Consider the following 16690-nt stretch of genomic DNA (forward strand, 5'->3'; position numbering starts at 1 on the left):
TCCACAGTGGCTTCACCAATTTACATTCCCACTGACAGTTCTTGAGGGTTCTCTTTTCTCCCATCCTGGACAACCTTTGTTGTTTCTGGTCTTTTTTTTTTTTTTTTTCATTGAAGTATAGCTAACATACAATGTTAATAGTTTCTGTTGCACAATGTATTAATTCAATAATTTTATACATTAGTCAGTGTTCATCATAAGTGTAGTCACCATCTGTCACCATACAGTATTACCACAATATTACTACTGACTATATTCCATATGTTGTTATTTTTTATCTCCATGACTTATTTATTTTATAACTGAAAATTTGTACCTCTTAGTCCCTTTTATCTATTTCACCCATCCTCCCACCCAACTTCCCTCTGGCCACCACCAGTTTGATCACAATATTTACAATTCTTTTTTATTTGTTTTATATTTTAGATTCCACATATAAGTGAAATCATTTGGTATTTGTCTTTCTCTGACTTTATTTACTTAGAATTATACCCTATGCGTCCATCTATGTTATCACAAATGGCAAGATTTCATTCTATTTATTGCTGAGTAGTAATCCATTGTCTATATATACCACATCTTCTTTATCCATCTTTTGATGAACACTAGGTTGCTTCTATATCTTGGCTATTGTAAATAATACTGCAATAAACATAAGAGTGCATATGTCTTTTTGAATTATATTTTTGGGATTTTTTTGTTTTTGTTAAATATGAAATTTATTGTCAAATTGGTTTCCATACAACACCCAGTGCTCATCCCAACAGGTGCCCTCCTCAATGCCCATCACCCACTTTCCCCTCCCTCCCACCCCCCATCAATCCTCAGTTTATTCTCAGTTTTTAAGTATTTTTGTTTTCTTTGGCTAAATACCCAGCAGTGGGTTTACTGGATCATATGGTATTTATATTTTTAATTTTTTGAGGAAGCACCATACTGTTTTCCACAGTGGCTGTACCAATTTAGATTCCTAAGAGAGCACAAGGGCTTTCCTCTCCACATCCTTGTCAACACTTGTTACTCTTCTCTTTTTGATTCTAGTCAACTGTACTGGTTTGAGGTAATACCTCATTATGGTTTTGATTTGCTTTTCCTTGATGATTGGTACCACTGAGCATCTTTTCAAGTGTCTGTTGGCCATCTGTCATCTTTGAAAAAATGTCTATTCAGGTCCTCTGTCCATTTCTTAAAAAAATTTAATTCTAGTATAATTAACATATAGTCTTGTATTAGTTTCAGGTGTACAATATAGTGATTCAACACTTTTATACATTACTCAGTGCTCATTGTAAGCGTACTCAATACCCTTCACCCATTTCACCCATCTACCACCCACCTCCCCTCTGGTAACCCTCTGTTTGCTCTCTATAGTTAAGAGTATGTTTTTTGTTTTTTTGTTCATTTGTTTCTTAAATTCCACATATTAGTGAAATCATACAGTATTTGTCTTTCTCTGATGTATTTCACATAGCATTATGTGCTCTAGATCCATCCATGTTGTTGCAAATTGCAAGATTTCATTTTTTATGGTTGATTAATATTTCATTGTGTGTGTGTGTATATATATATATACACACATATGCACATATATGTGTGTATATATATATGTGTGTATATATATGTGTGTATATATATATATATATATATATATATATATACACACCTGTTTTTTTACCCATTCATCCATCAGTGGGCACTTGTGTTACTTCCATAACTTGGCTATTGTAAATAATGTTGCAGTAAACATGGCGGTATACATATCTTTTTGAATTAGTGTTTTCATATTCTTTGGGTAAATATGCAGTAGTGCAATTATTGGATCATATGGTAGTTCTATTTTTAATTTTTTGAGAAACGTCTATACTGGTTTCCATAGTGGCTGTACAAGTTTTTCTCCACATCTTTGCCAACACTTGATGTTTCTTGTGTTTTTGATTTTAGCCATTCTGACAGGTGTGAGGTAATATCTCACTATGGTTTTGATTTGCATTTCCCTGATGATGAGTGATGTTGAGCCTCTTTTCATGTGTCTGTTGGCTATCTGGATGTCTTCTTTGGAGAAAAGTCTGTTCATGTCTTCTGCCCATCTTTAACTGGATTATGATTTTTTGGTATGCTTTTCTTCTGCCCATTAAAAAAAAATGTTTATTTACTGAGAGAGACAGAGAGAGCGTGAGCACAAGTGGACAGTAGCAGAGAGCAAGGGAAAGAGAGAATCCCAAGCAGGCTCTGTGCCATCAGTGTAGAGCCTAATGCGGGGCTTGAAGCCACGAACTGCAAGATCATGACCTCAGCCAAAGCCAAGAGTTGGGTGCTTAAAGGACTGAGCCACCCAGGCACCCCTCTTCTGCCCATTTTCAAAAAATACCTTATTTTATGGGGTGCCTGGGTGGCTCAGTTTGTTGAGCGTCCAGCTTCGGCTCAGGTCATGATCTTATGGTCCATGTGTTCGACCCCCGCATCGGGCTCTGTGCTGACAGCTTGGAGCCTGGAGCCTGCCTTGGATTCTGTGTCTCCCTCTCTCTCTGCCCCTCCCCCACTCATGCTCTGTCACTCTCTGTCAAAAATAACATTAAAAATTTTTTTTAAACATTTTATTTTATTAATTTTTTAACCTTTAGTTTTGAGAGAGAGAGAGAGAGAGAGAGAGAAGGGATGGGTAGAGAGAGACACACACACACACACACACACACACACACACACACAGAATCTGAATCAGGCTCCAGGCTCTGAGCTGTCAGCACAGAGCCCAACATGGGGCTCAAACTCAAAAACTGTGAGATCATGACCTGAGCCGAAGTCAAATGCTTAATCTGAGCCACCCAAGCATCCCTCTTGGCCATTTTTTTTTTAATTTATTTTTTATTTTTTTATTTATTTTTTATTTTTTTTTTATATATATATGAAATTTATTGACAAATTGGTTTCCATACAACACCCAGTGCTCATCCCAAAAGGTGCCCTCCTCAATACCCATCACCCACCCTCCCCTCCCTCCCACCCCCCATCAACCCTCAGTTTGTTCTCAGTTTTTAACAGTCTCTTATGCTTTGGCTCTCTCCCACTCTAACCTCTTTTTTTTTTTTTCCTTCCCCTCCCCCATGGGTTCCTGTTAAGTTTCTCAGGATCCACATAAGAGTGAAACCATATGGTATCTGTCTTTCTCTGTATGCCTCTTGGCCATTTTTAATTGGAATTTGTTTTGTTTTGTTTTGAGTTTTTGGGGCTGAGTTGGAGAAGTTCTTCATATATTTTGGGTATTAACCCCTTATTGGATATATCATTTGCAAATATCTTCTTCCCTTCAGTAGGTTGCCTTTTCATTTTGGTGTAGTCCCAGTAGTTTATTTTTGCTTTTTTTCTTTTGCCTGAGGAGACACTGCTAGAAAAAGATGCTAAAGGTGATGTCAGAGAGATTACTGCCTGTATTTTCTTCTAGGAGTTTTATGGTTTCTTTATGGTTCTTTATGATTTCTTCTGGGAGTTTTCAGGGCTCACATTTAGGTCTTTAAACCATTTTGAGTCTAATTTGTGTATGAGTGAGTATGGGTCTAGTTTCACTTTGTTGCATGTAGCTGTCCAGTTGTCTCAGCACCATTATCGAAAAGACTGTCTTTTCTCCATTGTATATTTTTGACTCCTTTGTTGTAGATTAATTGGCTATATAAGCATAGGTTTATTTCTGGGCTATTTTGTTCCATTGATCTATTTGTCTGTTTTTGTGCCAGTACTGATACACTCTTTCGATTACTATAGCTTTGCAGTATATCTTGAATCTGGAATTAGGATACCTCCAGCTTTGTTCTTCTTTATCAATGTTGCATTGGCTATTTATGGTCTTTGTGGTTCAATACAAATTTTAAAATTATTTGTTATAGTTCTGTGAAAAATGTTGGTATTTTCATAGGGATTTCATTGAATCTGTAGATTGCTTTGGGTAGTATGGACATTTAAACAGTACAAATTCTAACAAACCATGAGCATGGAATATCTCTCCATTTGTGTGGCCTTCAATTTCTTTCATCAATGTTTTATAATTTTCAAAGTACAGGTCTTTCACCTTGTTAACCAAGGAGGAGGTGAAAGACCTACCGTTATTTTATTCTTTTTGGTGCCATTTAAATGGGATTATTACCTTAATTTCTCTTTCTTCTACTTCATTATTAGTGTAGAGATTTCTATAAGTTTTGTACCCTCCAGCTTTACTGAATTGGTTTATGAGTTCTAATAGTTTTTTTGGGGGGAGGTGGAGTCTTTGGGATTTTCTAGATATAGTATTATGTCATCTGCAAAGAGTGAAAATTTGACCTCTTCTGTGCCGATTTGGATGTCTTTTATTTATTTACGTTGTTGGATTGTTTTCAGCTAGGACTTCCAGTATTATGTTGAATAACAGTGGTGAGAGTAGACATCCTTGTCTTGACCTGACCTCAGAGGAAAAGCTGTTTTTCACCATTAAGTATGATGTTAGCTGTGGGTTTTTCACATATGGCTTCTGTTATGTTATGTTCCCTCTAAACCTACTTTGTTGAGAATCTTTCTCATGAGTGGATGCTGTACTTTGTCAAATGTTTTTCTTGCATCTATTGGAATGATTCTATGGTTTTTATCCTTTTTCTTATTAATGTGATGTGTAAGGTTTATTTGCAAATATTGAACCACCTTCTTATCCCTGGCATAAATCCTACTTGGTTGTGGTGAATGACTTTTTAAATGTATTGTTGAATTTGGTTTGCTAATATTTTGTTGAGGGTTTTTACATATATTTCATCATTGACACTGGCTTGTAGTTTGTTTTTTTGTAGTGTCTTCGGTTTTGTTATCAGGGTAATGATGGCCTCATAGAAGGAGTTTGGAAGTTTTCCTTCCTCTTACATTTGATAAAGTCTAATTTAAAGTTTTCTGTATGGATTGTATGTTTGACAATGTATTTAACACCTCTCATTGTAAACTAATGTCATGTAAGTTTTCTCCTGTTTGCTCTAAAAGTTTTATACTACCAGCTCTGATATTTAGGTCTCTGATCCATTTTCAATTTATTTTTACATATAGTGGTAGGTAAGGGTTTAAATTCATCTTTTTTGCATCTGATATCAGACAACCCAGCACTGTTTGTTGAAAAGACCATCCTTTCTCCATTGCAAATTAATTGACCATAAATATGAGGGTTTATTCCTAGACTCTCAATTCTGTTCCATGGATCTTTTATTTCACCATGATAAGTGTACTCTTTAATCCTCATCTCCTATTTCACCCATCTGCTCACCCATCTCCCCTCTTGTTACTATCAGTTTCTTCTCTATAGTTAAGAATCTGTTGGTTTGCCTCTCCTTTTTTTTTTCTTCCTTCTTTGCTTCTTTTGTTTCTTCCACAGAGGATTGAGATCATAGGGTATTTGTCTTTCTTTGACTTACTTCACTTGGCATTATATGCTCCAGCCCTATCCATGTCATGGCAAATGGCAAGATTTCATTTTTTTTTTTTAATGGCTGAATAATATATACCATTGCATACATATACCACATCTTCTTTATCTATTCATCTATTGATGGACACACGGGCTGCTTCCATAGTTTGGCTATTGCAAATAATGCTGCAATAAATATAGGGGTGTATATATCCCTTTGAATGAGTGTTTTTGTATTCTTTGAGTAAATACCCAGTAGTGCAAGTACTGGATTATAATTTTAATATTTTGAGGAATGTCCATACTGTTTTCCACAGTGGCTGCACCAATTTGCATTCCCACCAGCAGTGCAAGAGGGTTCCTTTTTCTCCACATCCTTGCCAACACTTGTTGTTTCCTGTGTTTTTGATGTTAGCCATTCTGACAGATATGAGGTGATACCTCCTTGTGGTTTTGATTTGCACTTAGCTGATGATGAGTGCTGTTGAGTGTCTTTTCGTGTGTTTCTTGGCCATCTGGATGTCTTGAGAGAAATGTCTGTTCATGTCTTATCATTTTTTCATTGTATTGTTTTGTGGGTATTGAGTTGCATCAGTTCTTTATGTATTTTGGATACTAACCCTTTATGAGAAATGCCATTTGCAGATATCTTCTCTGGCTCAGTAGGTTGTCATTTAGTTTTCTTAACTATTTCCTTTGCTGTGCAGAAACTTTTTAGATTTATGTAATCCTAATAGTTTATTTTTGTTTTTATTTCCCTTGCCTCAGGAGACATATCTAGAAAAATGTAGCTATGAGCATTGCCAGAGAGATTACTGTCTGTGCTTTCATCTAGGATTTTTATAGTTTCAGGTCTCAAATTTAGGTCTTTAATCCACTTTATTTTTGGGTGTGGTGTAAGAAAGTGGTCCAGTTACTTTCTTTTGCATGTGACTGTGAAAAATACCCAATATGCTTTGTCCCAATACCCTTTAAGAGATTGTCTTTTTCCCATTGCATATTCATTCCTCTGTTGTTGAAGATTAATTAACTATATAGTTGTGTTTTCTCTTCTATTCCATTGATCATGTGTCAGTTTTTATGCCAGTACTATACTGCTTTAATTACTACCGCTTTGCAATATAACAAAATCTGGAATTGTGAAACCTTCAGTTTTTTTCTTTTTCAAGAAGACTTTGGCTATTCAAAGTCATCTGTGGTTCGTAACGTATTTCAGGATTGTTTGTTCTAGTTCTGTGAAAAACGCTATAGGTATTTTGATGGGGATTGCATAAAATGTGTAGATTGCTTTGGGTAGTATAGACATTTTACCAATACTTGTTCTTCCAACCCATGAGCATGGCGTGTCTTTCCATTTCTTTGTGTCATCTTCAATTTCTTTCATCCATATTTTATAGTTTTCAGAGTACAGGTCTTTCACCTTTTTGGTAAAGTTTATTCCTAGATATTTTTTTATTATTATGGGGAAATTGTAAATGGGATTGTTTTTTTAATTTCTCTTTCTGCTGCTTCATTATTAGTGTATGTGAATGCAACAGATTTCTGTACATTGATTTTGCATCTTGTGACTTTATTGAATTCATACATTAGTAGTTTCTTGGTGGAGTCCAGGATTTTCTATATATACCATCATGACACTCACAAATAGTGAAACTTTTCTTTCTTCCTTACCAATCTGGATGCCTTTGGTTTCTTTATGTTGTCTAATTGCTGTGGCTAGGACTTACAGTACTATGTTGAATAAAAGTGGTGAGAGTGGACATCCTTGTCTTATTCCTGCCCTTAGGGAAAAACTCAGTTTTACCTTTGAGTGTGATGTTGGCCATGGGTTTTTCATATATGACCGTCATTGTTGAGGTATGTTCCCTCTAGACCTACTTTGCAGAGGGTTTTCATCATGAATGAATTGTAATGCTTTTCCTGCATCTGTTGAAATCATACGGTTTTTATCCTTTTTCTTATTGATGTATTACGTTGATTGTTTTGCAAATATTGAACCACTCTTGCATCTATCTTGATCATGGTGTATGATTTTTTTTTTTAATGTACTGTTGGATTGGGTTTGCTAAAATTTGTTGAGGATTTTTGCATGCATATTCATGAGAGATACTGGCCTGTAGTTCTCTTGTGGCATCTTGATTTGGTTTTGGTATTAGGTGATAACTGTCCTCATAGGATGAATTTGGAAGTTTTCTTTCCTCTTGTATTTTTTGGAATAGTTTGAAAGGAACAGGTATTAACTCTTCCTTAAATGTTTGATAGAATTTGCCTGTGAGGCTGTCTGCTCCTGGATTTGTATTTGTTGGGAATTTTTTGATCAATGATTCAGTTTCATTGCTGGTAATAGATCTGCTCAAATTTTCTATTTATTCCTGCTTTAGTTTTGGTAGGTTATATATTTCTAGGAATTTATACATTTCTTCTAAGTTGTCTACTTTGTTGGCATATAGGTTTTCATAAAAGAATTATTATATTGTAATAGAATTTACAATTGTTTGTATTTCTGAGGTGTTCATTGTTATTTCTCCTCTTTCATTAGTGACTTTGTTTTGGTCCTCTCTTTTGTTTATTTTGATGAGCTTGGCTAAAAGTTTATAAATTTTGTTGTTCTTTTCAAAGAACCAACTCCTGATTTTAATAATCTGTTCTGTTGTTTTTTAAGTTTCTATTTCATTTATTTCTCCTCTAATCTTTATCAATTCCTTCCTTCTACTGGTTTGGGGTTCTGTTTGTTCTTCTTTTCTAGTTCCTTTAGGTGTTTTAAGGTTAGGTTGTTTGAGATTTTTCTTGCTTCTTGAGGTAAGCCTGTATTGCTGTAAACTTCCCTCTTAGAACCACTTTTGCTGTATCCCAGAGATTTTGGAATGTTTTCATTTTCATTTGTTTCTATGTCATTTTTTATTTCTTCATTGATTTCTTGGTTGACCGATTCATTGTTTAGTAGCATGTTATTTAACTCCATGTATTTGTGTTCTTTCCAGATTTGTGTCATGGATTTCTAGTTCCATACTGTTGTGGTAGGACAGATGCAGGATAGGACTTTGATATATTTATTTTTTAATTTGTTGAGACTTATTTTGTGGCCTAACATGATCTATTCTGGAGAACATTCCATATATACTTGAAAAAAAAAAGGCAGGGGGGATTCTGCTGTTTTAGGATGGAATGTTCTGAATATGTCTGTTAAATCTAGTCCAATATGTCATTCAAATCCACTGTTTCCTTGTTGATTTTGTTTGGATGATCTGTCCATCAGTTTGAGTGGGGTGTTAACATCCCTTACTGTTACTATATTAATATCAATTCCTTCCTTTATGTTTGTTCTTAACTTTTATGTCTTTGGGGTTTCCCATGCTGGGTGCATAAATATGTACAATTATATTTCTCTTGTTGCATTATCCCCTTTCTTAGTATATAGTATTCTTCTTTGTCTCTTGTTACAGACTTTGTTTTAAAGTGTATTTTGTCTAAGTTTTGCTACCTGAGCTTTCTTTGACATCCATTTGCATAATAAATATTTCTCCATCCCTCACTTTCAAATTACTGTGTCTTTCAGTCTGAAATGAGTCTCTTGTAGGTAGCATACATATGGATCTTGTTTTTTTTTTTTTTTTTTTTTATCTACTCTGTCACCTTATGTCTTTTGATTGGAGTGTTTGGTCATTTACATTCAAAGTAATTATTGATAGATATGTATTTATAGCCATTGTATTACTTATTTATGGTTGTTTCTATAGATTTTCTCTGATTCCTCTTGCTCTTTCGTGCTTTGTTGGCTTTCTTCAGTGATATACTTGAGTTCCTTTCCCATTATTCTTTGCATATCTATTGCTAGTTTTTGATCTGTAGTTAACATTAGGTTTATCTATAATATCTTCTGCATATAGCAGTTGATGGTCACTTAAGTTCAAACCCATTCTTTAGTCCTCTCCCCTCCATGTTTTAGGTATATGGTATCATATTTCACATTATTTCATTTTGTGAATCCCTTGACTGATTTTTTTTTTTTCCTACAGAAATACTTATTGTGCAGGCTCTGTGCTGGTAACAGAGGTCAACATGGGGCTCAAACCCACAAATTGTGAGGTAATGACCTGAGCTGAAATTAAGAGTTGGATGCTTAATACATAATCGACTGAGCCACCCAATCAAGTGTATTTTATCATTTCATTTATTGTGGTCTTTATCCCTGATTAGCTGCTTTTTATTTCTGTGTTAAGGGTCTCACTGATGTCCTCCACTCATCTAAAGTCCAGTGTGTATTGTTAAAATCATTATATTCTCTATCAGGCATATCACTTTTGTCTGTTTCACTTTGATCTTTTGCTGTGGTTTGGTCCTATTATTTCATTTGAGAACTATTTCTCTATCTCATTTTGTCTGACTTCCTGTGTCTGTTTCTTTGTGTTAGGCAAGTCAGCTGCTTCTCTTGCTCTTAAAGATAATAGCCTTATAAAGAAGAGGTCCTGTAGTGCCTGTTTCCCAGGGCCTGGTGCTTCAGAGAGTGTTTCCTGGGAGTATTGTGTATGCTCTGCTGTTGAGTGTTGGCCTCTTTTTCCTTCAGTCCACTTGTCTACAGAGGCTTTTTGTGTACTGTGGGCAGTATCTAAAAAGGTGTGTGGTGGTCTGCTTGTGAAATGAGACCTGCACCTGTGAGAACAGAGTTCTGCACAAGGTGCCAGTCAGGAGACACGGTGTTGGCAGAATTTCCACTCGTCTTCTGGGGGAGGGGCCTCGCAGTGACTGAACTAAGGCGGCCATGACTGGAAAGGTGGATCCGAAATGTGAAGGGTGGGGCTTGGTGTAATTAAGTTAGGTAACAAGTGTCCACACTGCACTAGTTCCTGCAGGTAGCTGTTGTTTATGCTGGGGGTGGGGAGGGGAATGGCACCTGCCAGCTCTTTTGTCCTGGAAGGGGGTCTGCCCGTGATCCCGGTCTCTCCAGGCCATGCTCTGAGATGAACAAATCACTCTCCCTCTGTCTACCCCTGGCATTTTTCAAACTGCTGGTTTTGTGCTGTATCTGTATAGGCTGTTTGTTGTGCTGTCTTGAAAAATTATTTTCAATGTTTATTTTTATTTATTTGAAAAAGAGAAGGGCAGAAATGAATCCCAAGCAGGCTCTATGCTCAGTGCAGAACCTAACACAGGGCTCAACCCCACAACTGCAAGATCATGACCTGAGCTGAAATCGAGTTGGATGCTCAACTGACTGAGCCACCCAGGCACCCCTGTTGTGCTGAGGGCAGGGACTCTGCTTCCTAAAGCCATCTAGTCTCTCCCAGACCTGAGCTTGATTTTTAAAATTCCAGGCTTTAAGTCTCACTGGTTTTAAGAACTCAAGACATTTGGACCCTCTCACTTTCAAATGCAGATATGGGGATCTGTCCTCCACATTCATGGACTCCCCAGTGTGAAAGGCCTGGTTCATTTCACTCCCAGACCATCCTACCTTCTTTGATTTGGCCTCTTCTCTACCATTTATGGAATTATGGAATTTATTCTGTCAGTCTTTGGGTCATTTTCTGGGTTATTTACACTGATGTGAGTACTATCTAGTTGTATATTTGGGCAAGGCAAACTTAAGGTCCTCCTACTCAGCCATCTTCCCACCTGACCCTCTGCTTCACTGATCTTTGTGCCTATCAATACCACACTATATTGATTACTGTAGATTCTCATCCACTATGTTCCCCACCCTATGAGGCTGCTTTTTGGACCCTTTCCATGGTTGGACTTTTAGCAGCTTTCATTTCCTCTAGTGTCCAAGGGAATAGATCTTATTTTGTTTCTTGGCCCTCCAGTAAAGCTTCCCAAACTGAGCCCCCCTTAACTGGTCTGGAGGCCTTGCTAACTTGCATGCTTGATAGACATTTTGAAAAAAGCAGTATAAATTCCAGAGATTGTCTCTTGAAAATAAATTACAATTTCCTTTTAATTTTTTATTTCTTTGGGAGTCCAAAAAATTCTGAGATACTCCAGTTTTGGACTTGTAGGGTTAACTAAATTGTTCAGGACCATTTTATAGCACAGTTTCTTTAAAAGAATAATGACTAGGGACACCTGGATGACTCAGGTGGTTAAGCATCTGGCCCTTGAGATACCAGCTCAAGTCATGATCTCATGGTTTGGGGATTGAGCCTCACTGTCAGCACAGAGTCTGCTTGGGATTCTCTGTCTTCTTGTCTATCCCTCTCCTGCTTACTCTCTCAAAAATAAACATTTAAAAATAAATAAATAAATATAATGACAAGACTTCCAAAGGGCTTCATCTTAGATTGCATTTATTGACCTCTTTATTATTCTTAAAATCTAGAGTTTAGACCAGGAGGCCAAAATGAGAATTTTCTCAATTGTTTTGTGAACTGATACAATGGCTAGAATCATCCAGAAAAAAATAAGGTCACTAAGATTTATTAAAGTTTCAACTTAAAACCTCATTTTTCATTTTCAAACACATAAAAATACTATGTCTTATAGTTAGGGATACAAGTACTTAGTTATCCTTGTTGGAATAATGGTTCTCCGCTATGTGGGGGAAGTCACTGTACAGTTAGGAACTGGGAAGCAGGGGGCTGAAATCTAAGAAGATAAAGGTCTTTCTTGGAACAAAGCTAGTTATCAGTCACCACCAGATCACTATTGTAGCTAGAATTCCAGAAATGATGGATAGAAGTTCATCTTCTATTTGGTCTTCATGGATTATACCTGTGAAGCAAAAAAAAAAAAAAAAAAAGGACAGTTTGAAGAAAACACCTAAAATATTTTGGTAGCTTTTGGGAACACTGTGTTGTCTTCCCAATATATTCCATTTTTCCTCATTACATAGCAATAGTGGTTTATGTGGAATAGACCCAACTCCTATTCAGTTGAGGGAAGGCTGTGATGGGTCTAGATCAGTAAGAAATTCCTCTTCTCTCACCCCCATCCCTTGCCAGAATGACGGGGTTAGTTTATAGCAATCCCATGGGCATATGGATTGGTTCAGGTGTGCCCTCAATTAGTGTGAAGTTCAAGACTCTTACCAAGACAGTGGACTACACTGATTTGATGTACAGTGTACATTTGACTACACTGATAGGATGTCACTTTCTGAGATTAGTTACAAAAAAGCTGTAGCTTCCATCTTGCTCACTGTAAGGATAAAGCACATGAGAAGTAGTGAGGTATACTATGTAGAGGTCTCCAGACAACAACCAATGAAAAACTGAGGCCCAAGTTCACCGGCCTGTGAGGAACTAAATCCTACCAACGACCACAAGAGTGACCTTAGGAAGGGAATATTACTCTAGTTGTGCCTTCAGATGACATTGTAGCCCTAACAGCTTAACTGCACACTCATGAGAAACTGTGAGCCAGAGTCCTTAAGCTAAACTGTTTCCATATTCTGGACTCATAGAAAGTGTCAGATAAAAAATGGTAGTGGCTTAAAGTCTTCAGAGTAATTTGTTAAGCAGCAAAAGATAATTAACATTCTATCATAAGAAAAGCTAGATTTTTTAAATTTGCAATTAAAAGCATGAACACATACTTGCTAATAGTAATTTAATAATGAGGTTATTAGACATTAGTCTTTATACACAAGTGAATTTATGATTTATAGAAATCATGCAGAGAAAAAATTCAACTACCTACTCAAAGCTGTCTCTATTTTTTAGCCTTTTAAAAAAATTTATTTAAATTCAAGTTACTTAACATACAGTGTAGTATTGGTCTTAGGAGTAGAACCTGGTGATTCATCACTTAAATATAACACCCAGTGCTCACCCAACAAGTGTTCTACTTAACCCATCACCCATTTAGCCCATTCTGCACCCACCTCCCCTCTAGTAACTGCTAGTTTGTTCTTTGTATTTAAGAGTCTCCTATGGTTTGCCTCCCTCTGTTTTTATTTTTCCTTCTCTTTCCCTGTGTTCATCGGTTCTGTTTCCTACATTCCACAGGAGTGAAATCATATGATACTTGTCTTTTTCTGCCTATTTCGCTTAGCATAATACATTCTACTTCCACCCACGTTGCTGCAAATGGTAAGATTTCATTCTTTTTCATTGCTGAGTTAGTATTCCATTGTGTGGAGTACTTCCACACACACACACACACACACACACACACACACTACATCTTCATTATCCATTCATCAGTTGATGAACATTTGGGCTCTTTCCATACTTTGGCTATTGCTGATAGTGTTGCTATGAGCATCAGGGGTGCATGTGCTCCTTTGAAGCAGCTTTTTTGAATCCTCTGAGGAGCCTCCATACTGTTTTCCGGAGTGGCTGCCATCAGTTTGCATTCCCAACAGCAGTGCAAAAGGGTTCTTTGTTAATTATAGACATTTTGGCAGGTGTGAGGTGGCATCTCATTGTGGTTTTGATTTGTATTTCTCTGATGATGAGTGACGTTGAGCATCTTTTCATGTGTCTGTTGGCCATCTGGATGTCTTCTTTGCAAAAGTGTCTATGCATATCTTCTGCCCATTTCTTCACTGGATTATTTGTTTTTCGGGTATTGAGTGTGATAAATTCTTTACAGATTTTGGATACTAACCATTTAATATGTCATTTGCAGATATCTTCTCCCATTCTGTTGGTTGTTTCCTTTGCTGTGCAGAAGCTCTTCATCTTGATTAAGTCCCATAGTTTATTTTTGCTTTTGTTTCCCTTACCTCCTGAGACACGCCTAGTAAGAAGTTGCTGTGGCTGAGGTGAAAGACGTTGCCTGTGTTCTCCTCTAAGATTTAAAAAAAAATTTTTTTTAACGTTTATTTATTTTTGAGAGAGCACAAGCAGGGGAGGGGCAGAGAGAGAGGGAGACACAGAATATGAAGCAGGCTCCAGGCTTAGGGTCGCTGACAGCAGGGTTCGAACTCACGGACCATGAGATTATGACCTGGGCCAAAGTCAGATGCTTAACAGACTGAGCCACCCAGGTGCCCCTCCTCTAAGATTTTTGATGGCTTCCTGTTTCACATTTAGGCCTTTCATCCATTTTGAGTTTATTTTTGTATGTGGTATAAGAAAGTGGTCCAGTTTCATTCTTCTGCATATTGCTGTCCAGTTTTCCCAGCACCATTTGCTAAAGAGACTTTTTTCCATTGGATACTCTTTCCTGCTTTGTCAAAGATTAGTTGGCCATACATTTGTTGGTCCATTTCTGTGTTCTCTGTTTTGTTCCACTGATCTGTGTGTCTGTTTTTGTGCCAGTACCATACGGTCTTGATGATTACAGCTTTGTAGCAGAGACTAAAGACTGGGATTGTGATGCCTCCTGCTTAGGTTTTCTTTTTCAATATTACTTTGACTATTTGGGGTCTTTTGTGGTTCCATACAAATTTTACGATTGTTTGTTCTAGCTCTGTGAAGAAGGCTGGTGTTATTTTGATAGGGATTGCATTGAATGTGTAGATTGCTTTGGGTAGTATAGACATTTTAATAATATTTGTTCTTCAAATCCATGAGCATGAAATACTTTTCCATTTCTTTGAGTCTTCTTCAATTTCTTTCATAAGCTTTCTATAGTTTTCAGTATATAGACCTTTTACCTCTTTGGTTAGATTTATTCCTAGATAGCTTATGGTTTTTGGTATAATTGTAAATGGGATCGGTTCTTTGATTTTCCTTTTTTATACTTCATTATCGACATACAGAAATACAAACGATTTTTATATGTTGAATTTACTTCCTGCAACTTTGCTGAATTCACGTATTAAGTTTTAGCAGTTTTTTGGTGGAAGCTTTTGGGTTTTCTATGTAGATCTTCTATGTAGATCATACCATCTGTGAAGAATGAAAGTTTGACTTCTTTGCCAATTTGGATGTCTTTTATTTCTTTTTATTGTCTGATTGCGGAGGCTAGGACTTCCAGTGCTGTGTTGAACCACAATGGTGGACATCCCTGTTGTGTTCCTCCCCTTAGGGGGAAAGCTCTCTGTTTTTCCCCACTGAGGATATTAGCTGTGGGTCTTTCCTATATGGCTTTTATGATGTTGAGGTAGGTTCCTTCTATCCCTACTTTCTTGAGGGTTTTTATCAAAAAAGGATGCTGTATTTTGTCAAATGCTTTTTCTGCATCTATTGAAAGGATCATATGGTTCTTCTCCTTTATTGTGGTATAATATATCACACTGATTGATATGTGAATATTGAACCAACCCTGCAGCCTAGGATAAATCCCACTTGATCATGGTGAAAAATTCTTTTCATGCACTGTTGAATTTGATTTGCTAATATCTTGTTGAGAATTTTTGCATCCAGGTTCATCAAGGATATTGACCTGTATTCTCCTTTTTAGTGGGGTCTTTGGTTTTGGAACCCAGATGAAGCTGACTTCATAGAATTGAGTTTGGAAGCTCTTGTTCCATTTCTATTTTTTGGAACAGTTGGAGAAGAACAGGTATTGACTCTTACTTAAATGTCTAGTAGAATTCCCCTGGGAAGCAGTCTGGCCCAGGACTCTAATTTGTTGGGATATTTTTGGGAACTGATTTAATTTCTTTGCTGGTTATGGGCCTGTTCAAATTTTCTATTTCTTCCTGTTTGAGTTGTGGTAGTGTGTGAATGTCTAGGAATTTTGTTCAGTTTGTTGGCATATAATTTTTCACAGTATAATTGTATTTCTGTGGTGTTGGTTGTGATTTCTCTTTAATTCATGATTTTATCTATTTGGGTCCTCTCTTCTTAAGTCTGGCTAGGGGTTTATCAATTTTATTGATTCTTTCAAAAAACCTGCTTTTAGTTTCATTGATCTGTTCTGGTTGTTTCTATATCATTTATTTCTGCTCTAATCTTTATTATTTCCCTTCTGCTGGCTTTGGGCTTTATTTGCTGCTCCTTTTCTAGCTCCTTTAGGTGTGAGGTTAGGTTGTGTATTTGGGACTTCTCCCTCTTTAATTTTTAATTTTCTAAAAATGCTTATTTTTGAGACAATGAGAACACATGCTTGAGCAGGGGAGGGACGGCGGTGGGGGGCGGGGTGGGGAGACAGAATCCCAAGCAGGCTTCACACTGTCAGTGCAGAGCCTGATGCAGGGCTCCAACTCACAAGCTGTGAGACCATGACCTGAGCTAAAATCAAGAGTCAGACACTTAACCAAATGAATCACCCAGGCGACCCCCTTTCTTCTTGACATAGGCCTGTTTTGCAATGTATTTTCCTCTTAGGACTGCCTTTGCTATATCCCAAAGGGTTTGGACTGTCATGTTTTCATTTTTGTTTCCTCATAGGTATTTTTTCATTTCTTCTTTAATTACCTGGCTGACCCATTAATTCTTTGGTAGGATGTTC

The 16690-nt window shown here is 36.9% G+C and overlaps 1 protein-coding gene across 3 annotated transcripts in view; it reads right to left on the minus strand.

Moving 5' to 3' along the window:
- Window positions 1–11674: 11674 nt before the first annotated feature.
- Window positions 11675–16690, minus strand: part of RPAP2 (RNA polymerase II associated protein 2) — a 99689-nt gene continuing 94673 nt past the window's right edge. The window contains exons 13-14 of one of the 3 annotated variants that reach the window (XR_006962742.1): window positions 12433–12541; window positions 11675–12115 (exon numbers count right to left, since the gene is read on the minus strand). The gene's annotated coding sequence lies outside the window, so the exon portion shown is untranslated. The other 2 variants (XM_047083670.1, XM_047083671.1) reach the window with 2 other exon arrangements.

This window comes from Lynx rufus, unplaced genomic scaffold (assembly GCF_022079265.1).
Source record: "Lynx rufus isolate CCGP_SWC_20201006 ecotype Redwood Valley unplaced genomic scaffold, mLynRuf1.p SCAF_2, whole genome shotgun sequence".
Taxonomy (NCBI): Eukaryota; Metazoa; Chordata; class Mammalia; order Carnivora; family Felidae; genus Lynx; species Lynx rufus.